The 25,612-nt window shown below is 32.3% G+C and overlaps 1 long non-coding RNA gene across 1 annotated transcript in view; it reads right to left on the bottom strand.

The window, feature by feature from the left end:
* Positions 1 to 22,994: 22,994 nt before the first annotated feature.
* LOC148627721 (uncharacterized) overlaps positions 22,995 to 25,612 on the bottom strand; it is a 31,488-nt gene continuing 28,870 nt past the window's right edge. The window contains exon 2 of the long non-coding RNA XR_015921380.1: positions 22,995 to 23,413. This is a non-coding gene — a long non-coding RNA (uncharacterized LOC148627721). The remainder of the gene's footprint in view (positions 23,414 to 25,612) is intronic.

The raw sequence follows: 25,612 nt of genomic DNA on the forward strand, positions 1-25,612 counted from the left end.
TAATTGTTTATTATAACGTTTTGTAAAGAGAAAAAAAGCATGTAAATATTTATTAGACAGTGAACAATAGAACTAGAACTCATACAAAAATCAATTTATTTATCAAATAAAAATACAACAGCAGATGGTGTTGAGCCGCCCGTGTTTTATTTTGACAATATACAGCATGCAAAAGAAAACATTTGAACCAGTTACGTCCAGCAATAAACTTTTCTAGTAAAAAAATGTCTTTATAATTTTGAAAACTTTTCTATTTGAATATATGGTTGGTTTTGTTTTGTTTTGTTTGTTCTTTTGGGGTTTGTGTCTGTTGTTGTTTTTTTAATAAATTTGTTTTGTTTCTTTAAAAGTAATCATGGGAACCACGATTCTAGCGGAAATCAAAATAATGTAATCCAGGAACAAAGACCAGACATGGAAAACAGACGCCAACAACAAAGAACATAAAATAACCAAAATAAAAGTACAAAGCAACAAAAAAAACTCAGACTACACTAAAACTCATGAACGAGGTGCACCGGTAGTTAAAGCATCATCTGTTTTTCAAACCGCCGAGCCGAGTACATCAATTTTGTGTTGAAATGTCCGTACACGTACAATTTAACAAATGTTACACAATACAATAGTTATATTTCCGTTACCTGTTCTTTCTCATAAAATGAGATGTAAAAAAAAAACATAACCAAAAATAAACAAAAATTGAATCGACACAACCGAAAGATCTTTAGTAACAAGCTAATCATTAGACCACAATCACACACGTATTTGAGTTTATCCAATAATGCTTTTCTTTTCTTACAAAATAAAATGGAGATTTTAAAATTGTTAGAATTCTAACAAAAAGGCATTCATTTGGAGCAGGTTAATGTTGCTACAAAATTGAAGTCATCACTACAAAAGTTTTATGGCCATCATCATGAACTCGTGGATTGTTACGGTGTATCCATCTGCGCCATGAAAACTGATTTGTTCAAAGTGTCATAGTTTTCCTTTCCTCTTTCGTCCTCCCCGGACTTCACTTTTTATGAGCAACTCGGCGGGTGTTTCTAGAAAAGCAGAGGACGCTTACCCTACCGGTACACCTGGTTCATGCTCCCAGTTTTTAGTGGAGTCCGAGTTGCTCATTTGCTTTTGTTACCTTGTATGTATGATTTTAGTTACTCTATGTTCTTTGTTGTGTATGTCTGTTTTCCATGTCTGGTCTTTACCCCTGGATTACATTCTTTTGATTACCGCTATAAACTTGGTTCCCTTGAATACTCTTAACCATATTATAAAGCTTTTAATTACGAAATACCATAGTGCACTTCTTTTATTATGTTATAACAAAAAATGAAAAGAGCAATAGTCGCCATGGCATAATGTTTAGCTCAGTTTTGAATATTTTAAGATAATGGTCACGAACAAAAAGGCGAGAAGCTATGTTTTGAAATATGGTCAATGTGTAGTTTATTCAGAATAAATGAGATGATAAAAACCACCAATTCAAGATTGGTTAACAATGTTAAAATCTCCGTTTTATTCTTTATTTGGTGATGAATCATTTTGTATTGAGAAAACTAAATTTTAAAGACTATATCAACTTGCATACCTTTTTTGGATGAAGTGTTTTATATTAAGTAGGGAGGCAAAGAGGCCGAAGTCCATTGGAATGCTTATTGTATGTCATGACATGTATTTCAAGATGGAAGAGTATTCAAGGGAAACTAATGTTTGCCATTCAAAAGAGAGTACAGAGTAATCATGTCATCATCATTATTCTTGACGTAAGATATGCAAATGGCGATAATGAGACACTAGCTGATACTTGCGTTTCCTATCTTTCGTAAAAATAGCGTTTAACTAAATCAAAGATCTTAGATACATGCTATAACTTATTCTAAAAGTATTGCCAATCTACTTATAAAGCTACTAAAGTACAGTATTTGCACGGTTAAGATATAACGAATATCTCTCCCCTATAGTTGAAACTTATCTTAAAGGTTTTTCAGAGGGCAAAATTTTCGATCGAAACACCCATTGCATGTAATGGTGTAACAATACTAATGCTTTTGTCTGATGAAGAACAGACGAACATTGTAAAACATCGTGAAAATAATTTGCTCAGATCAGCAAATTGGTCTTGACAACCCGTGAAGATAATTTCTCGATGCTTTTCGTAGATCCGTCTTTTTTTGACATATTTACCTGTATTATATGTTTTTTTTTTACTGGAATTTCAGATTTATAGTAGATATACTGTGTATACTTTATGAGTACTTGTATTTTTAGAATCATAAACTTGTCATTTCACAAGTTATCTCATAATTTATATTCATGTGTTTCTTACATTATTTCATATTGATGAGAGATATCAATTGTTGAGACACTCTATCATCGATAATCTTCATGCAGTAAATTTGGAAATCGAAAAAAGTGATGGACTTAATGCCCGCCCAAAATGTATTCAGCCTCCGCTATGATTGATAAATAGATTTTAACATTTGTTACCTGTTATTTACTATTGAACTACAAATAAAATTTAAAAAGTCGTCTTGCACAATAGATAATTGTCACAATAATATAAAAAGCGATAATAAATTGAGTAATATTCATGAGTGTTACCATTAGGACAAAACAGTCCATGCTTCGAAGAATTGTTTATCTTAGTGTTCTATGTTTTCTTGTTCGGTTTGCTCTCTGGTGTTTCTGTATCATTTTCTTTGTTCTGTCGTAGCCCCCTTTAAAAAAAAGAACTAAGGATGTAAGATACTGTTTAAAGCATGATTGTTCTAGAGCTCTCATAAAAGTAAGGATTAGTTTAATTAGTCAACGATATTAACAATTTAACATTTCGCATAAAATTCGAGTGAAAGGTGCTTTCAGTGGAGTCTACCTAAACTAACTGGTATGAAATGTATATTATAATGTACTTATAATTTAATTAGATTTATATAAATTATCGTGAACTTAGCACCTGAGTAAGGTCACTCTATTTCGAGGTGACTCAGATGTTAGATTGTACAATCCACGATAGTGAAAGATTTTACTTGCAAATCAATCTATTCTTTCACCCGTTTGCTTGACATTTCCAAAAAGAAGCCTTAGCAACTTTGACGGAATCTAAATCTTCAGGAGATCTGAGGTTAACAAAATTTTACATAATTTTAACTGTAGATTGGTCGGTTTTCGGAGCTGTTATTAAGCCTGTATACTAAGTAGTATAAATAATATTATAATAGTAAATTTTTAAAATCCTAACTATTTCGCGAGATTCTTATCAACAGCGGGAGTTAGTTATTTTGATTTTTGCTTTCGATTGGAGAATATATGAGTTAATTTTGGATCAGTTGCGGCTAGATGAATCTGTCTTAAAGGATATTTGTCTCTCACTTTAAGAAAGATCAGGCCGCGTAAAAAAATATAAAAATATCTTTATCATATGGACATCGCGCACAAAGTTGACTCCACGAACGTAACGTTTTCAAATCACAAGATCAAGAACAAGCATAACTTATCTCCAATGCAGTGACGACTTTTTTACTGGTCACTACATCCGTCAGTAAACTCATGCATGACTGAAACGTCGCATGAAATAGATTTATGGTAGGATTTTCTTTTTTGTTCTCTTCTTCTCTACAATTTTGATTCTTTGTTCAGTCGAATTATTTCCGTTGATGATAACTTTCTGCTTGCCTGCTGAAAATTTAATTTGTGAATTGCATGCATGACGTCGATTTTTTCCGAGAAAACAAACGCGTAACAAGACTTTAGACATTTTTTTCACATATCTTTTAACTTAATTGTTCAACCGATTTCTTTTTGTAGTACAAAATAGTATAGCATATGAACATTCTCGGAATAACAATTGATACATGCTAAGACCTTTGAAACGACAAAAATAAGCAACTGATTCATGACACTTATCCAGTAATTTACCTTAAAAACGTAATTACTTAACGTTGTAACAAGATAACTGGACTTTAAAAAGTTAAAAGTGTTCGGCCTGAATCATTTAATCAACAGTATTTAGCAGATATTTAAAAAGCTATCCAAAAGCACATTTAGAACACGTAAGTTATAAAGTAGCGATAACATGTATTTTCTTACCGATTTCTTCATTTTTCAAAATTGATCCTCTAAGTATCTACTTTTTACGCCTGTCTTACAACGTCATAGCCCGAATCCGCGAAATTCTATCATACACAATTTTGGAAAATCTCTTAAGTTTTTTTTTAAAGTGATAAGCAAAAATTCTTTTTGTTGTTGCATAATGTTACAAGTTTACCGGTATTTTTTATAGTTATACAGTTTTGTGTCTGTTATTTTCACGTTTTATATAAAATAATAGCGATAACATAATGCGTTGTGGAACGAAATAGTTCATATTTTCTATTTTATCATGAAAGAAATTTGCTTTTCCAAAATAATTTTAACACGTGTGTATTAAACTACATGAAATAACGCAAATTACAGTTGCCGTCAACTTTGTGCGCGACGTTCGTTGATTATAAAGAGAAAGGGCCTTTTAAAAACGGCCAATAAACTGAAGTAAACAACGTTGATCTCTAATACAAATATCTCGTTCCAGTAGCTTTTGTCTAAGATGCCGTGCACTATATTGGAAATCGATGTAATGGTGGCAATTCCTGCAGAGCACATAAGTTAAAAGACAAAAACTCAATAAACCGAATCAGCTGGTCTCGATTTCACAAAAAGTCGTAAGTGTAAAGTTGATCGTAAGTAATGACGTCATAAACTAAAATAGCATTGTGAAGTCATGATTTACGATCAATTTCACACTTTCGACTTTTTCTGAAACCGACGCCTGGACTGCTTTTTGATAGGAAATAAAATTTGAAAAATGGATAAATCAAATTCAAAATCGTTGCATTTACCATAGAGTTTAGTTAAGAGCTTTTCTTGTCAATTTCGAAGTAAAAGTACAGATAAGCGGTTGATTTCATTAAATTTAGGATTTACTTTGATTAAACCTTAGCTATACTGCGAAAGATGAAATTGAAAAATAAACTTTGCCAACTCGCCGTTTTTTTTTGTTGTTTTTTTTTTCTGTTGGAGTAGGTTAAGGGCGTAGTCATGCCTCATAGGAGCTCAAATGCAGTTAAAAATATCGAAAAGTAGATGTTTGCAACCGATGTCTATGTGATCCCTTACTTATCTCGCAAACTGGACAAATATATTAACTATGAAGCCTTTTAACACAGTTATCATATGTTCGATGCTAGATTAAAAATTATTTTTCACAGTAATAGTTGTCTCGGCGGCCTATATCAAAGTGCGTATAATTGCATTTTCTGTCTATATTATTTCTTTTGTTATAGGATGTCGGAAAGCACTAGACAAAATCAAACATTTATACTACGAAACAGAAAAAGAGATCTAGACCTATGAATCTTTTTTCTAAAGTTTTGGTTTTCGAATTCGCATCTGTTTTTTATGTCACATCTGGTATAGCAAGTATCTCAATGATCAGGTGGCCATTTTCACAGTTAAGCATCTTAGAATTGGATTTGGTAATGCACTTTGCTGACCAAGTAATGATAGCTCTTTGTATGAATACTTCTGAAGTTTCAGTATTTTGCATGTATGCCAGTTTTAATTGCGAACACATTCTCTTTGGTCATATTCCTAAAACTTGAAAACTTGAACGTTAAGACGTTACCAAAGAAGTAACTACATAAAAAATGCCTATATTTCACAATAATTGGAGTTAATACACATACTTGAAAAAAAAATGGAAAAAAGTTAAACTTCTATGAAAACTGCCACCAAATTAATTTCTTGACGTCATTTACAGACTTTACCAAAATTACCAGACTTCAGTAAGTTAAAGAGTTGATTATTTCATTTATTTTTTGGTTTTGGTTTTTGTTTTGGTTTTGTTTTGTTTTTTGTTTTGTTTTGTTTTTTGTTTTTTTGTTTGTTTTTTTTTTGTTTGTTTTTGTTTTTTGTTTTGTTTTTTGTTTTTGTTTGCACTCGAGGCTTTTACCACATTTTGTAATTTTTCGAAAGTAACGGTCTACACCTTAATGCCTGAACTCTTATATATATTCCTCCCAAACTACGACCATAGCCGAATTGAATGGATAGCCAAAAATGAATATTTTGAATGCACGCAAAGACCTATTTGAATATTACTAACACATATATAATGGTATCATAGAAATTACTTTATTTATGTTCAAACTGGTCATTCAATATAGGAAATCGGTAAGGTTACACCCAAAATGTAACTCTAATGCATTTTAAATTCTGAGAGTAATCAAGGGAACCTAAGTTATAGCGGTAATCAAAATAATGTAATCCAGGGACAAAGACCAGACATGGAAAACAGACATACACAACAAAGAACATAAAGTAACTAAAATCATACATACAAAGTAGCAAAAGCAAATGAGCAACTCGGACTCCACTAAAAACTGGGAGCATGCACCAGGTGCACCGGTAGGGTAAGTGTCCTCTGCTTTTTTAGAAACACCCACCGAGTTGCTCATAAAAAGTCAAGTCCGGGGTAGAGAAACGAGGAAAGGAAAACTATGACCCGTTGAATAAATCAGTTTTCATGGTGCAGATGGATACACCATAACGATCCACGAGTTCATGATGACGACCATAAAACTTCTGTAGTGATGGCTTCAATCTTGTAGCAACATATCCATGTTCCAGAAGCCTATTTGTTAGAGTTCTAGCGATACAAAATATCTGCGTAGTTTCGGCAAGCTCTGGCATAACGTATGAATTGTGATATGAACACTCCATACGCAGGTGCCGAAGGGATGTTGCCACAGATGAAAGGAAAGTTGACAATTCTGAATGAAAAGTCATCACGTCGTAAAGTTGGGTCAATAGTTTTCCTTTACCATCGATTTCTAAGTGTAGGTCAAGATATGAGGCTGACTTCACAGTGTCTGTAGTATCCTTTATCTCAAGTTCTTTTGGGTAGATGCGATGTATCAAATCCCCGAAATTAGTATTGTTTAAAGATAATACGTCATCTATATAGCGGAAACTGAGATTGAAGGATCTAGCCAAACGATATTTTTTCTTCCTGATCAGATCAGCTATAAAGTCAGCCTCATAAGAGTGAAGCAATAGGTCAGCAAGTAAAGGAGCACAATTTGTTCCCATTGGAATGCCGACCGTTTGTTGAAAAACACGTCCACCATACCGGACAAATATGTTGTCGATTAAAAATTCCAGCATTTTGTAAACATCTTCCTCTGTATATTGGGAAGATGTTTTGCAATTATTTCTTACAAAGTATGAGGAATCTCTACCAAGAACTATATATTTATATCTTGGTGTACCATCTTTTTTGGAAAAACAACGATGTATGATGTTTTTAAGTCGAGATTTTAACTGAGTATGGGGAATAGAAGTATACAGTGTTGAAAAATCATAGGTTTTAATGCTATTATATTCAGATAATAGTCTTGAACTGATTGTCTACAAGAGATCTTTCGAATTTTTCTGGATCCAGTTTGAATTAACCACTACGGAAGTAACAAGTGTTGTGATAAGACTGCAGACCCTCTTTGACAGTTGTGAGTATAGAAGTTAAAAGTTTTGAAAGAGGTTTGGAATAACATGACAAAATAAATGTTTTACCAAATGTTTTACAATATTACTTTCGAAAAGTTTCCGACTGAGTGTAATTTTGGATAATTTACACACAAAAACACTGCGTGAAAAATTGAAAATACATTAGGGAATAAAGGAACATACATATTTGATATTGAAATAATATATATATTGTGATCTTAAAGTGCAGTATTATCTGAATATTTATATACGTCACTCATTCATGAAGTTCATCCCTTACTGTTAACCTCCCTAAACGTAGACATTATGCTTTATCTTCCGATAATTGAGGCAATGACCAAGAAAAAAAAGATATATTTGAGTTATTAATTGGACGATGGGTGAAGTTTTCTTACGTTGGTTACAATTACGAATATTTAACCTGAATTTGCGTCATTGGGTATTTAAAAATATTCGTATCAATCAGTTTTCTTTGTATTTTATATCAAAGACAAGGTTTGTATTTAAACATTCCCGGAGAGATATCAGCATTAGATGGTTAGTGACATTTGTAATTGATAATATGTAGAAAATATGATAAGAATTGGCCTTAAAATACAATAATAATAATAAAGGGAGGCATATATTCGGAGAGAAAGAGTGAAAAATTCGAATAGATAGCAGATACAATTTGACATTATTTCCCCACTTTAAGTGATAGATATACAGTGAAAGAGGTTTTCTTTTTTTTTTCTTCGTTTACGCAAACAACGATTGTAATCTTCCGTCCATGTTTTGGATTCTAAAACATTACAAGAATTCATACAAACATCGTTCATAGATGAATCTGCAAAATTTCCTACAAAGCCTATTCCCTTTTATTGACTATTAACTTCCTTACTTACATCTGTCGAAGAAAGTCTCCAGTCTAACCACGACCTTTTTAACTCTTGAAGTAGTATTTATTCAATGTGGATTTTGAAAAAAAATCGAAAGATCTTCTAGGAATTCTCAATGCTAGTTTATTGAAGTGTGTGTCCTTTTTCTTGGTGTGGTCAATGTTCACGGATTATATTTATTATCAATGTTCGAATCTTGATTCCATTTAAATTACTACAGTATTAAAGACGTTTTTGTTGGGATATTTCTCTCAACAATTCAGATCGTATGGGAAGTTGAAGGCCAAACTTGGCTATTCACTAGTTTAGAGTGCGATGTTGCTGATATTTTCTTGGACTTGGTTTTAGTGGTGTTCCTGTTGTTTTTTTTTAAATGGTTATTTTTTCCTGTTGTTTATTGTTCGTGTATTGGTATTTTTTTTCACGGGATGTTGTTTTGTTCAAAGATTTCCCCTCACTTGTTCCAACCGTAGCTTCAAATAAATTTCATTTAACTTATATGACATGGAAGTAGCAAATGAAAAAGATGAAGACACGAATATTCAACTTTTAACCTTCACTTCAATCGACACAAAAGATGATAAGTTGTTCCTTATGAATCAATTATTGTCTCCAGATTACTTTTCAGGTCAGGTGATATTGCAAAGATTCTTAGATAACGGCTTACTTTAGAAATTTGGCACTTTAAGTCGACCGTCATCATACAATGATATAATGTTGTTGTTGTGTCTTCCCTTCTTCTTCATTGGCCAACGAGTATATACGCCTACACATTATACAACTTACATCAACAACGAGTTCATGTATATTTTTTATCAGTATCTTTTGAACAATACGTATACCGTGTTTATGACGGGAAACCAAATCTTTTGTTTAAAGAACTGTCTGCATAACGGAAATGACCAGATGATCTCAGAACGCTGAATATAGCCATTTCTTATTTTCAGCTATTCTAACAATTTATCAAAGAATATCAAAATAATATTTTACAATTATTTTTGGGAAAAAGAAAACATTAATTGTATATTCATTTGGTGAATTTGTCCGTTACATAAGAAACCTGAGCTGTAAACTACTGAAATTCAAGACTAGCTTGTCTGTAGTAATCATGATTTAGCTGCAAAAGTAGCAATTTAATTCTATTTAATGACTATGTAAATGACTATCCATTTGACAATATATTGTTATTGTTTTGTTGTTCTTCTCATTTCTCATATTGTCTTCGTGTTTATTATTTTCTAATTGTTTATAAGCTTGTGCTGTCATTTTTTTCTGATAAAAACTAGATAAATGGTATATGTGCATGCATTCGTCAAAAGGAATAAAACTTATGAGCCTTAATCAGGATTTTATCTATTTTATTGCAGAGTAATATCGAATAATTTTAACCGAAAAAGTAACCCTTCATAAAGGTTGGTGAATCTAGAGTATGGTTTTGTCAATTCATTAAAATATAGCAAGCTTTTTTCTAAATAACTAATCTTTGCTTAACTGATTTCAATCACACTTACCTGTACAAGATATATGAATGAGTACGTTATAGGTAAACGTTGCTGTTATCAATGGGCGATTTATTATCCCCCAATTTTTTTTTATATTGAGTTTTTACGGGGGGTACCTTTTTTTGTCGTTAAGGTTTTGTTTTGGTGTTGTTTTTTTTTGTGGGGGAAGGGGTTATTGCTGGATTTCATGACACTGTAAAGGATAGAAGTTATTTTATTGTAACAAACTAAGACCATCCATCCAGTTTGTAGTCAATAGATTTATGGTCCATATGATTATAAGGCTGACTTTATAGCTGATCTGATCCGAAAGAAAGAATATCGTTTAGCTAGATTCTTTAGTCTCAGTTTCCGCTGTATAGATGACGTATTATCTTTAAACAATACTAATTTCGGGGATTTGATACATCGCAACTACCCAAAAGAACTTGAGGTAAAGGATACTACAGACGCTGTGAAGTCAGCCTCATATCTTGACCTACACTTAGAAATCGATGGTAAAGGAAAACTATTGACCAAACTTTACGACAAACATGATTACTTTTCATTCAATATTGTCAAATTTTCTTTCATCTGTGGCAACATCCCTTCAGCACCTTCGTATGGAGTGTTCATATCACAACTCATACGTTATGCCAGAGCTTGCCGACACTAAGCAGGACGTTAAGACTCTAACAAATAGGCTTCTGGAACAGGGTTATGTTGCTACAAGATTGAAGTCATCACTACAGAAGTTTTATGGTCGTCATCATGCATGAACTCGTGGATCGTTATGCATTGTATCCATCTGCACCATGAAAACTGATTTATTCAACTCATAGTTTCCCTTTCTTTGTTTGTCTACCCCGGAGTTCGAGTTGTTCATTTGCTTTTGTTACTTTGTATGTATTATTTTAGTTGCTTTATGTTCTTTGTTTTGTATGGCTGTTTTCCATGTCTGGTCTTTGTCCCTGGATTACTTTTTTTTGATTACTGCTATAACCTTGATTCCCTTGATTACTCTTAGAAAACGTACAACTGAAATTGATCAAACACAAAAGTTTCATTTTAATATATGATGATGAAGATGTAAAACAAATGCATAAAACTAAAATTGATTTCAAGCAATATTGAAATATTCATAATCGAATACACCCAAAAGACGCCATTGTAATTCAGAAGCTAACCGAGAAGTTTTAAGAAAAACGGAGTTATCATCATGTAAATCAGAGAAAGTAATTCGATCAGTGCAGAGATAAGCAAGTATGTTATATTAATAAAACTTTTCAGTAAAAAGAAGTGTCAGTCATAAAAGCATTTTTATGATAGTATGGCCTTATTTAATTCCTCAGTACTTATCAGTTTGCCGCAAGTAGTATTGAATATGCATTCATTTCGCAATTTTTGTATTTATAAGCACTGAAGAAGGTCATTTGTTGACTGAAAATTTTGCCCATTATATATTTTATTATAGTGTGTTAACATCTTTATTGGTATCGTTGTACAATCCTTTAGACTTATATATATATATAATTGGAATGGGTCTATCAAAATTAAATGTGGCTATCTCTACAGTTGAATACAATAGTATGTCGTGTGTATTTCATGGAAGCTGTGAACAGCACTGTAAGAATAGGTCCTTACTAGCAATTTAAAGTCAACAACACGTAAATCCCAACAACTTTAAACGTATACCTAAAACGATGAGCCGCTCATGAGGATTTCAGAAATAGAACACTATATATTATCATGGGGGTACTATACAAAAATATTCCGCAGTAACTTAAAGCAATTATTTTTTTCTCAAAACATCAAACCTATACCATTTAACGGAAAACGACATTTAAAAACTTAATTACTAGACTTTTAACATCTTTTTATACATTGGCTATTTGATATTATCAAGATAGTGTTAATTCAAAATGATAAAGATATGCAAAAATTTTGTTCATTTCATGAATGATCATTTTTATATTTTTGTAACAATTTATAGCAAATCCGTCAGCTAAGACAAAAGAAAGATAACCGAATTTCCTATCGTTCCGTATACATCTAGTAGTATGAATAATCGATTATCACTAAATTATCGAACGTAAACCATATGTTTAATCAAAATGCAAATAACACAACTCCACTTTGGGGGACAAGCAACTAGAGATGTGATCAGCAAACATTCGGTGCAATTTGAAAAAAAAAGAATCAACTACAAGTAGTATAAGAGCCATAATTCAAACGAAAAAATAAGAAAATGACTAATAAGGCATCGATTAAGAAATGAATCACGGAAACGCCATTTTATCATTTTTTACAACGGACAGACTATCAATGTTACATCGTTTCACCCCGATTGCGAGCGAAAGGGGTAAAATAACGAAATAAGTGGCCAGCCCATGGTAAAACAAAGATAAAATGTTTCTGTGATTTATTTCGAATCTAATAAGACTAGTTTTGTCATTTCTTTGAAGAGACGCAGCCTATGTATTGCTTGAAATGTTGGTCATGTGTTTATCACTTTTTACCATGGTTGTGGTCTAAAGAACTTCGAAAAACATCATATTAGTATGACCGGATTACCTCTTCCCTTTATGTGTGTGTGGTGTGTGTGGAAAAGTAATAAAGAGAACAATGATTCTAGCAGAAATCAAAAGAATATAATCCAAGACTAGATCGGGAAAACAGACACAGTCAACATAGAATCTATTCCGTAACATATTACGCAACAATAGAAATTAATCAATAGTTCTAAATAGTGTTAAATTTTTAATCATAAAATCTAAACCTATCATTTTCACTATAAATTCCGCCCAAAACATACTTATACATTGTATGTATAGGTTCAACTTTCCATTCTATAGTGGGAACGGGAATTTTGTCCGAGTGATTGTAGAAATCAGTTCATAAATTGTTTTCATACAAAAAATATCGAATTTATTTTTTTAAGATATATTTTAAATTTTGGCGAACCTAAAAATATCAAACTAGTTGAGAATGTTATAATCTGATAAAGAAAAAAACGCTACAGGGATTCTACATGGAAATGGGGAATTTTCTATAGGAATGGAAAATTCCTTATGAAGAACTGGGATAGGGCAATATGGAATGGGTGTAATATGTGGTATAAAGTAAATGGAACCTTTCAAGAGCGGTAATAACTATCATTCTTTTGGTTTCATATAATAGGAATCAAGGGAACCAAGGATATAGCGGAAATCTAGGGGTAAAGACCAGACAGGGAAAACAGACACACACAACAAATAACATAAAATAAAGAAAAATAAAAAAAAGATGTTAAGAATAAATATTTTGCCGCATTTATGTGTATGTTAATAAAACGTTTCTGTCCTAAGAAATGGTATATTTATTTAACCTGATAAAACATGCCTAACGTTTTATCATTATACCGAATAATATTTCCTTTTCTATTTTTTACTATTATCATAAGTTTTGTTCAACATAAAAACTTTGTTGTCGAAATGTAACAATATATATTACAATCATTCAGATAAGTTCTCTAAAACATCGAACTTTACGTAAATGTAACACTATGTTTTATAATAGATTAAGCAGTAAAACAATACAATAATTTAAAAGTTTGTCCTTTTCATTTAAATAAAAAAAAAAACCTGAAGTCATTAGCATTAATCTACTTGTAAACACCGCTTTTCGTTTGAAGTATTGAATAGCGCTAGGAACATAGCCTTTAGACAGAAAAGTTAATTATCCTGCTCTCATCCTGAGTATAACAATTAAAAGTAAATGATGGTGTTTGGTGATGTATTGTGAACTAATATGAACACAAATTTGCAAAACACTTAATTGCAGCTCGTGTGCCGATTTTTCGTCAACCTACCAAGTCAAATGAATAGCATTGGATGCTGGGATTTAATATATGCATTTATTTTTACAGTATAAGCAGAAATAATTTTGTAATTACAATTTTATGCATTGTAGACTAATAAGGTTTCTAGTGGTCTGGACGATGGCATGCTTCTAGTCTGATCTTTTGTAATATGAAGTTCTCTGTCAATGCACTGAATCAAATAGCTGTAATTGCAGTGTCTGTCGAGGCAGAAAGAGAATTTTTGTATCTGAAGCTTAACAATACTTCAACAAGAAATAGAAAATACCATAACCTGCTCAATTAGTCATTAGTATACTAGTTACCAAACTAGAATTACCTGATATAAAAAAGTAAATTCAGAGAAAAGTATTCATTATATTCATTACAGGAAAGATTGTGAAGCCGCTAGACATAAATGAGGCAAGGGAAATAATTATTTCAACTGAGAATTAAGATCCTATTGAAAAATGTTTGGAAAGAGATTTGGTAATTCGATATCTGAGAAGGACAATAATGTTGATGAAAATATAGTACAAAAAACTAAAAAAAAAACTTATAGTGAGATCAATAACAAAACTCAGTACAAATATATATAGGGAATTAGAATATGGCTGGTGTTGAATTTTTGACCTACCAGTAATGCCTACTTATTTTTCAGCATAACTCATCAAACAAGCCTGAAATGCAAATCAGGTAAAATGGCAACATAAAATTGATTGATAGATTTTTCATTTATACATTCGATATTAGCCAAATATGATGTACAAGTTTCATTCTAAAAACCTCTATGATACAGATTCAAGCCTTCGGATACAGTATACAAGGCCCACCGGAGGGAAAACACAAATATGGTAATTCAAACATTTCTAGTCACAAAAATAAATCATAACATTAAAATATGATGATGTCATTGCAAGGCGAAGATAATGACAGAATTTTAAACTTTGTTCTATACAATTTTGAAGTAAAAAATATGCAATTTAAGTATTTAAATAAGTCTTCAGCGCCAGAAAAATGTGCAAGGAAATGGTTACTCAGAATGTAGGAATTCCCATCATCTACTCCAAAGCTTCTAAAAAGTTTCAGGAGCTAACATTGAATGGCTAAATAATGTTATTTCTGATTTCTTAACCCTGCAAACATCTACCAGGATGCTTTTTGGTAACTCTGATTTAACAAAGCCTGTGTAATTGATGCATTCATCAGATTTCATTGTTGAGAACGACACAATTTGGATCCATACTGGGTAATAGAATTGATAGCTTGCTATTTACATACATATATCATCTGAAATCTGATCGTCTAAATAAATTGTATCTGCTCTTGTCTGCATAAAGAGCTGGTAAATCTTGCTGTTAAGGTTTCTCCTATAGAACATTTCCCCAAATTGGTAAACAGTCGAAATTTGCAAGTGAGTTTTGACAGGACGTGACCACGAATCACGAACCTTTGTCATCCTACCATAGAAATGAACACGTTTTATTAAATGAAACGCACAATAAAACGCATTGCAGTGGACACTTATTTGTCATATCGGCTGTTAAATGTTGAAAACAACATGAGCAACAAATTTGTTGTCACATTACCATTGGCTAAGGGTGGTACTAATTATGCACCATGAAACCAGTTTACAGTAATAAGAGAAACCGCGAGTCATCAGCATCTAGACGTCACCGAAGAGTTTGGCAAAATATAAGGTAGTACTAAAAGGTTAGGTCAATTCTGGAATTTTTTTCACATCTTGTTGAAATAAAGCTGTTTTGAGGCAGTCCAAACAGAAATTTAAAGTGTCTTTTTCTAATCTTTGGTGTGTGAAGTTTTAAGTAATGTATAAGTAAATTAGTGATTATTGTCATTAAATTCTAGTAGCCATTGTAACATATAGAAAAAACAGAAAAAAATCACTGAGTTTTAGTACAAATCAGGAGTGCCTTTCCAAAACTATATAACAGTCAAATACTATGTTTCATGAAATATCGGGCACTTAGAAACGAGCACAGGATGAAAGCATGCGCGGAGGAGGTGGAAAAAAGTAAAAGTAATAACACCCTTTTCGATAATGTTATCGCAATCTTAGTACCTAAAGTTTGTGCAAAATAAGGTATTTTAAAAATCAGCCAGCTGATGCTAATACGAGAGGTGACTGAAACGTTTCGGTTACTTTTCTTCATTTACACCTGTTTACCATAACATATGTTTCATATGTCTATGTTTAAATGCATGACTACATTCAAACAGTATATAAAAATGCAACTTTAAGTTTTAAGTTTTCCAAAATTAGATCAGATCAACTTTGTGTGCGAAACAGTGCACCTTAATGTAACGGTATTGTGCACTCTAAAGAAGATGGGTTTTCTGTGTTTGGCCAGCTTAATCCACGTTAGTTAGTTCAGCCCTAAATAATTTAACTTCGACGACGTTGCTTCGAAGTACCTACCGACGACACAGAACAGCGCGACAACATGAAGAGACGGTTGCTGTTTTTAAAGCTGCAACATTCATTTTCGTGATTTGATATAAATGTATACCCAAAATAAGATGCTTTTCTGGGACTTTCTAAATTTGCATTTAGTTAGTTCAGCTTTTTGTTATTAAGTTTGATACATTGACGTCTCTTTACGTATAGAAAATAAGGATAAAAATGTTAAAAAGAATCATTGAATCATATTTTACTGGGTTATATTTCATTTCTATTGTATACATGTTTAACATCGTCTACATGTCTGCATAAAACAAAACGAAAATTCTCTTTTTTTTCAATAATACAGAGTGATAACTGTTTTCTCAATTATTTTAAGCTTTTTATTCGCATTTGTTAATAGAAGAAACAACTTTAAACAAAAATGTTTTAAAATATATACAGAATATTATTCATGCCAAGCATGTACGCCGGTGCCTGATTATATGCATATTTATACAATGTATGCTCTATAGCGAAAAGCCTTATAAAATGTCTTGAATCAAAAGTACATATGAGTATTCAGGTTCACAACTGACAGTCATTATTATTGTTGTTGATGCTTTTTAATGTGATCATTTCAAGTGGTGTGATTCTAGTGAAAGAGACATAGTTCTAACTATAAAGTATTGTTATCTATTGTGTAAAGATCCCAACACTCATATCGGTCTAAATATATATGTTGCTGGAATATATCGGAGCAACTTTATTGCTGTACTTGTGTATAATGTTGTTTTCGGGACATTTGCAGCCTGCCTTGTGGTGTGAGTGTTTCTTTGTCGTTCATTGGAGACCCATTGGTGGCTTTGAGCTGACATTTTTCACCCACCCCGGTGGGCCGTTATCTCTTTGACACATTCACCATATACATTCTCGTGGACCATGTACCCACTTTTTCGTGACACTAGGCTTGCTCATTACTTTTGATACTGAACAAATGCTTGATATCTTGATTATTTCATGTTTATTGTGTCTGTTGTATTTTCGTTGTCAGGTTGTTGTCCCTGGATTGTCATCTCTTTGGTTAACGTTAAAATCCTGATTCCATCGATCATGAGTTACAAATATACCAATCAAATATATTGCAAATTTCGATATCGTGTGCACGTGTTTGGTTCAAGGAGTTAGCAGCGTTAGAATCAAATACATATGAACTCTTAACTAAAAAATTAATTGTATACAAGAAGTACTCGAAAACAAATTTATCGAAAAAGGAAGCCAAATCAATCAACGTGAGGTTCTACCATGTACAATACAGCCTCAGTGTTTAGTATTTCGATTTTATTTTATTTTTAGGACATGGTTTGTTTCTGTGAACCTTATATATTTGTATCAGTGCGCCACTATCCCAGATGTGCAAGTGAAAAATGATGACAATGAAGAGGTATCGTAAGAATAACTTTAAACCCTCGTTTAAATGAAATAAACTTACGCTAATGTTATCATACTTAATAAGCTATCACATTACAGTTCTGTTTACATCAATGAAGTTTTTCAACTTTAACAAAATAACAAAACTAGACCGAACTATGGCCTCAGGTTAACTAAGGATTTGGTACTACCGCCTGTCTAGCATGAATGGATTGTCTACATCTGTAAATTGATTAAAATCATCTATGTAAAAGTAGGAATTCTGTCATCAGCATTTTTGATTGTCTTTCTTAGTACTCATTTCGTAGAGAATTTTTAAAAAGCTCTTTAGATTGTGTATTTTGAACTAAATGCGTGTACATAGGAAGATTGATCCTATATTACTCCGGTCATAACATTACTTGTTTTGTTTAAAAGGGAAACATATTTAGGGGATTTTTGTTATTTAAATACTTGTAGTATGGTTAATTGGAAGGACTGCTGTTTAGAAAATACTGTTTTCATATAAGTCAGAGGTAGGCTTTATGAAACACCATAAGTACAATTTTCGTGACGGACAGATTCAGCATATACCAGTATTTATTACATATAGTGTTCCTACTTGTACTTTTTCAAAACAAATTAAATGCAAAACCAAAAATGTGTACCCAAATATTTTTTTTCGAATTATTAGAAAAATATTGATATGTGATGCTGTTTACATTGCAAATAACATAGACTTAAAGCAACATACGTTAGTTTGACAGAAATGATGAACATACTGCACTGGAGTGAAATGAGTGTAATTCTATTATAGCATGTGGTCTTCAGCTATTAAATATTTTGTTGCATGCTGTTAAGAGGAGGGGTTGACATTACAAGGACACTTTAAAGAGCCTGTCGACACCAATTGATGGATTATCTCATGTTTTCTTTATTTTGGGCTAAGTAGAAATAATGGTTAATTACTTTCCTGCGTCTTTAGTCTCTGTGGAGGATGAGGGTGTAAAAAAAAACATGGCACAGTTTTCTTCTTTGTGACATACTGACAGGATTATTGATAGACTGCAATTACTAGAATTGCGATGCAACTATGTGAAGCCAGAAAGGGTACCAATTATAATGAATAATTTACACGCAATCGTCTGTAAATAACCTTTTAATGCTATACCTGTTTCTATCAATTAACAAACTAATATTCTGTCATGAATGTTTTTAAAGGAAACAAGTTCTTTAAGCCTATTGCTACGAATTGTTGTTATAGAGAAGTATACTTTTATTTCACTTGTCTCCATTTAAATAATATCCACTGCACTGCATTGCAAACATAGAGTCCCCTGACAAAATGATTGGACATGTTCTCTCATTCTGCAATCCATGATAATCCATAATTAGAACAGAAACCTCACTGAAAAATGTAAAGTAGAGATCTACTCGGTGCACCGTATTACACGTCCCCCACTCAATGAGTGGTTATGGTATATTGGAATCACTTTGTCTGTGAATCCGTCCGATTTCTTTTTCTTTTTTTTTTGTAATTAGCTTAGCTCCAAATATATAGATTGGTTTCATACTTGATGTATAGCTCTATCTAGATGGGATAACCTTGTGAGCGATTTTATGTGTTTCCCGTTACCAGCTTCCTGTTTCGTTGGACTCTTCCTTTTCGGCATCGATTGCATGGATTTATTTCAGATTTTGTGTGTGGCTTTATATGCATGGTGCATACGCTGGAAGTGATTTTGTCTCAGAAATAAGTCAAATTATTAAATTTTTCCATACTTTTTTGTATTATTATTCAACTCGATCTTCTATACTCATGTTCATTGTATTATATTGATTTACAAATATTCATCACAAATATGTCGGTTCTGCTACATTTTTGGAGATAACTTTTCATCATATATTCAAAGGTGTTGAATAAGACGAAAAGTATAATTTGAGTCATGGGGGACTTTTATAAAAGAATAATTATTTCAACAATTCAGATATTTATCATACAATCAATGTAGTTATGGTGTCTAATAATATGAAGAAGTTGAATCAAAGAGAGTAGAGAAATATGTTGAAAACAATACCGGGAACACCTAAAAGATAAATCACAAAACGATCACAAAAGGCAAAAGAACTTAAAAGTCGGACCGGAAAATGAATATTTGCTGTGGTGTGTAATAGAAACGGAGCATCAGAGACATCCCATATCTGTAGATGAACTGAAACAGCTCAAAATGTTCTGTAGGAAATGACGTACGCAGTGAGGACGTGATTGTTTGAACTTTTAACACAGACCAACAAGTGTAATAATGGTTCTTGCATATTCTCTTCGCTCGAGACGGCACCGATATAACAATATAGCGATTCGTTACCAACAGAGTGAAACGTTATTTGAGTATAGACAAAGGCATAGCCTAAAATCATATAAATCCTTTTAAATATTATGTTCTGCTCGGCCTTGACATGTCAATAGTTGCCTGCATGTATATTTATAGGCTTTTTTTCTTCAGTTAATATCACTGATGTAAAGCAGTCGAGCGTTAGGAAGTTAACATGTAATCGTAAGTAATGAATCTATATGATCTTAACTTATTCGAGCCAAAACAACAACACTGTCAGTTAGTTTGAAAAATCTAAGACTAATTTAAATCAATATTCCTAGTCTACATTGCATTTTCCAGCTTATCGAACCTTCATGGAGGGTTTGACAGTATTTACAAACCAGAATGCAATAATTAATTTCTGGGATTCATTACTTAAAATTTTAATCGACGGGAACGAGATTTCCGCCCATAGTAATTCAGAAATGGTTAATGTTACTATCTTATCAAGATCTACATCTTGCTTAAAACATATAACACTTGGCAAAATTCTTTAAAGAAGTGCAATACAGATATACGTTCAAATAAAAAAAGACTGAAAGGTTATCAACAAAAACACATAGTCACGAAGAAATAAACAGGCGATATAAACAATAAGTTAATTTTATCGTTGTTGTCTTCTGAAATAGCTTTAACTTTCACATTGCATTCGCCAAAATTGATGATATACACATCTCTACAATTGTTATGTCGAAAAATGGACAACGCTGCTTACTCTACCGGTGCACCTGGTATTATATTTTCCGGTTTTTATATCCTCCACACAATATGGCGAGGTGTTATGTGATTAACTCCGAAAACAAATTGTATGTCCTTCCGCCAACGGTATCCAGATTATAACTTGAGAAGAACCATTTAATGAATTCTTGAAACAATGTACAGTTAGTTAAAACTTAAATACAGGTTAAGTTAAATTTTCAGGAAAGTCAAAAATGAAGATTTCGAGTTAGCTTTTCTTTTTTTATATATATATTTTCAATCACCCTTTTCACTATTATTTGCCAAAGTATCATGTAATGTTTCATTAATGTATGCTTCGAGACAAAATATTTCTGTTTTAATGCGTATCATAACAGTTGCAGTAGTCATAATTAATGTTAAAAATTGACAAAATTTAGGTGATACTACGTGATGAGTTCATTGCAAAGTCATACGCTTGCAGAATATGACATCAGAATAGTATACAAAATAGCAAAATGATTGTGTAAAGTTAATCATTAGGTGACTATGTTTTCTATGCCTCGCCCTCTTCAATTTAACAAAAACGAAAATAACGGTTTACAAAACTCGACAACGACTTTTACTAAGTGAATTTCAAGACATCGGTGTGTAAATTATGTCGGAATTTAATTTTTTTTATTTATGAATAATGATATTCCACTTTCTGGTTAAATGGAAAATCATGAAAAATGATATTGTAGGTAAGTCCTAGTTGTTAGCAAAGTTTCTTGTGAATCTGTCTTCAAAATGCTAAGGAAACTAAGAAAACCTATGGACAAATTCATAATAAAGACAAGACACTTAATTAACAAACATACGATTTGATAATACTGTACTTTAAACTGTAAAATATGCATGTATTCCATGATTTTTTTCAGCAGTATAGCTAATTGTTAATCTTTAATTGGCGTGTTGTGTAACCGATAAAATCAAATCATGGATATTCGTTTGCTCACTTCAATTCTAATGTTTAAATGACCTTTAGTACTTATTTGACACCCGTCGTGGTTTTAAACACAAAAATACTAATCATATTAATCTTGAAAAATACTATTTGTTTTATACTTGTTTCAGATCAGGAAGCAGTGTTAGAATCAAATACATAGGAAGATCTTCATCCCAAAAAACGTGTACTAGAAGTTTTCAAAACCAAAATTATTGATATAGGAAGCCAAATCAATTACCAAAAGCAATACAAGCAATAAAGCCTCAGTGTTTAGGGTATTTTGAAATCTGTAATACAGCAAATTTTGATAAAAAAATATTTACCTGTTCTTCCTAATTGTCTCTTAAATTACTTCTCAACGGAATTGGATATATTTCATTGTAAGAATACGCATTGAATTCACTTAAATTAAATTCGTCACTTAAATGTAAATTATATGGCTACCTTACAGCTCCAGATGTTCGACAAAATTTCTCACACGAGTTTCAGTGGTGATGAATTTAACCTTGTTTGCTTTTTGTGAATATGCCATCTTTTTGTTTTTGCGGTTTTTTGGGGGGGATTAGCGGTTGATTGTGTTGTCTCGTGGAAATGTTTACACTATTTCCTGTTTGATAAATGATCAAGCTTTTTAGATATAACGTTGTCGGTATACAAGGTACAAGGAGCCAATGTCGCCCACGCCCCCAAAATATCAACGGTTTTTGTGATGTGGTCCGAATTTGAACACTCTTGTATTGGGTTCTTAATGGAAACCCATGCACTTTTCAATCAAATTTCAACTGTATATCTTTTATAGTTTTGGAGTTTTATTGATGAAAGGCAAAAGTTTGACGAACATTCTTAAAGCGGAACTTTCTTCAACTTTTGTTGAATTGCATTTTTTGGGGGAAACGGTGTGTCCAATCCAGTTGTTGTGTTTATTACGAAATGTAAGTGATTTGGTTACGCATCAGAAAATAATGCTGTATCCACAACTGTGCTTCAAGTTAACAGAGTTCTACATACTGCAGTCGTACCATGCTTCACTCAGCAAATCTCTTAATTAATGAATATAACGGTTGTTTTTTATGATTCTTTTGCAAAACATTGTGAACAGAATTAGTTGACGCGACAGTCCATTATGAAAAGATTTATACTCATCATGAATGAATTTTAAATAAAAGTTGAATCGGTTTGGTCCTTGAATTAAAATTATCGATTTTTACGTTAAAGGATGGAACCTTTACCGTGGGTGGATACCAAACTTTCAGTCATTGTCCTTTTACTCTATCGGTTTTGGTTGCTTTAACATTTTTCAAGTTTGCTATGATGACGTATAAAATGTTTTCGTTCTGAAACAACTTATTTATCAAAGATTCAACCTTGGAAAGTCAGTTGTATTAATGTAGACAAAAGGTAAACCAGTTTGATTATTTTACTAATTTAAGCTCATATGCACGATTTATCCAATGTTCGAGTGCTTAAATGGGTAACTATCATATGTGATGAAATTGAATGTTTCATTGTTTCAATAAATTTTCTATTTATACAATGTATTAATTCAAATAAATTAAATAAAACAGCAATCCACCTTTTTATAACAACCTGCTGTACAAACCTGGCAATGTTCCATCACTGATAGTTACCGATTGTCTAGACGAGGCATGAGTTCTTACATTTTATCACATAATCTCTTTAAAAAACATTAAATCTTGAAATGGGATCTGGAATAGAGGAACAACGTTGTTCTGTTTCGTCATTCCTATCGCTGAAAACCATGCTCAAGTATATCATTATCTTATCCTTGAAAATTGACTCTGTTCATGTGGTAAAGGAGGCTCTGAAAAGTAGATTGTTAGTGTATTACATCATAGATAGAAAAGCTTTAATCAGATATAGAATTGTTATTATATTAAAGATAAAACAGTCATCTTGTATTTTTTTAAACGCTTCCTACTGTTATACATTTGCTATTGCCCTGTGAATAACACGGGTATGTTATGTAAGCAAATATTTTATCAATGCATTTATTAGTTTTATGTGGGCTGTACCTCGATTTTCTTGTCACTGATAACTTTTTGATACTGTGTTAACTGATACATATTTAAAACTTGAGAACTTGCAGATGTACGAAAATAAAACTTACAAAAGTAAAAGTGGATATGATATGTGAAAATAACATGTCACAAGACACGTAGAAAGATTACGTTCAAATTGCAATTTAATGTGTTAAGGATATTGCAATATTAGTTAATAGTTCACGATTCTGAGGGTCACGGCAATATATTGACCGGTTGGTCGCCCAAGACCATAAGGACGGAAGCGAACATTTTTTGTAACTGAGACCCATTGAATTTTTGGGGACCAACCTGTCCATATATTGCAATTTAAACCGAATTGGCATGAATTATTCGCTTTATTATACTTTTCATATATATTTTACTCTGAATCATTCGCGTGAAAAAAAATTAAATTATAACGTCAAGTTCTTCATTTGAAAAAAGAGGCGGTCCATATAATACCCTAATTACGTCATATGGACCGGCAGAAGTAAACAAAGAACAGTCTTAAAAGCATGATATAATGATATATTGGTTAAAAAAGTCATACTAAACTACCTAGTTATATATAAAAATATGAAACTAAGCGTAGTTGCATGTGAGCATCATTCTGATGATACTCATAACATACTAGACGCACGAAACAGTCTTCAATTTTATCCGCTATAAAGATAAATTATTATCGTTAAACAATCATAGTTTCGGGGATTTCATTGCATCTACCCCAAAGAACTTGAGATAAAGGATATTACATACACTGTGAAGTCGGCCTCATATCTTGACCTACACTTAGAAATCGATGGTAAAGGAGACTATTGACCAAACTTACGACAAACATGATGACTTTTCATTCAGAATTGTCAACTTTCCTTTCATCTTTGGCAACATTCCTTCAGTACCTGCGTATGGAGTGTTCATATCACAACTCATACGTTATGCCAGAGTTTGCCGAACCTATACAGACTTTTTGTATCGCGCTAGAACTCTAACAAGTAGGCTTCTGGAACAGTGTTATGTTGCTACAAGATTGAAGTCATCACTACATAATTTTTATGGTCGTCATCATGAACTGGTGGATCGATATGCTGTATCCATCTGCACCATGAAAACTGATTTATTCGATGGGTCATAGTTTTCCTTTCCTCGTTTGTCTACCCGGACTTGACTTTTTATGAGCAACTCGGCGGGTGTTTCTAGAAAAGCAGAGGACGCTTACCCTACCGGTTGCTCATTTACTTTTGTTACTTTGTATGTGTGAATTTAGTTAATTTACGTTCTTTGTTGTGTATGTCTGTTTTCCATGTCTGGTCTTTGTCCCTGGATTACATTCTTTTGATTACCGCTATAACCTCGGTTCCCTTGATTACTCTTATGATAGTCTTCAAATTTGCGCGGTATTTTTTTTTATTTTTCCTTTCCATAAAATGAACATAGATAGTGATTCTCTAAGAGAAATAAAGGAAAGAAATTTTATTAAAAAATTCAAGGCGGCATTGAATGGACATTAAAGAATTAATGGCTATTTATAAATCTATATTTAGATTGTCTATTTATACAATTTCTTTTTATACTTTCGTTTTCTAATTTTAACGTTCCTATGTTGTTCTATTATAACATAACGTCACAAGAACGTTACCAAGTTCCTATATGTATTCATTCACCTGAAGATCTGCACAAGCAGTGAAAGTACTTGTGAAATATGTGAAAAAAAAAATGAAATATCTAGTCGTGTTGGAATTTTATTCGACAACCGTATAAATCTGTATACAGGATTTCTATTATTGAACTATAGATATATATATATATACAAACGTCTCGGAATGTGACGATTCTATTCGCTACACTGCTCCATCGGATCAAATTGATACAGGGAAGATAATAGAAACTTATAGAAAGGTCTGAAAAATTCCCAACTTTGTTAGAACTGTCAAATTTGCGATGCAAATTTGTGGTCATTCTCTCCGCGGGACTCGAACTCA

Source organism: Perna viridis, chromosome 1 (genome assembly GCF_037379345.1).
Source record: "Perna viridis isolate PV_CMFRI_1.1 ecotype Kerala chromosome 1, ASM3737934v1, whole genome shotgun sequence".
NCBI classification, from domain to species: Eukaryota; Metazoa; Mollusca; class Bivalvia; order Mytilida; family Mytilidae; genus Perna; species Perna viridis.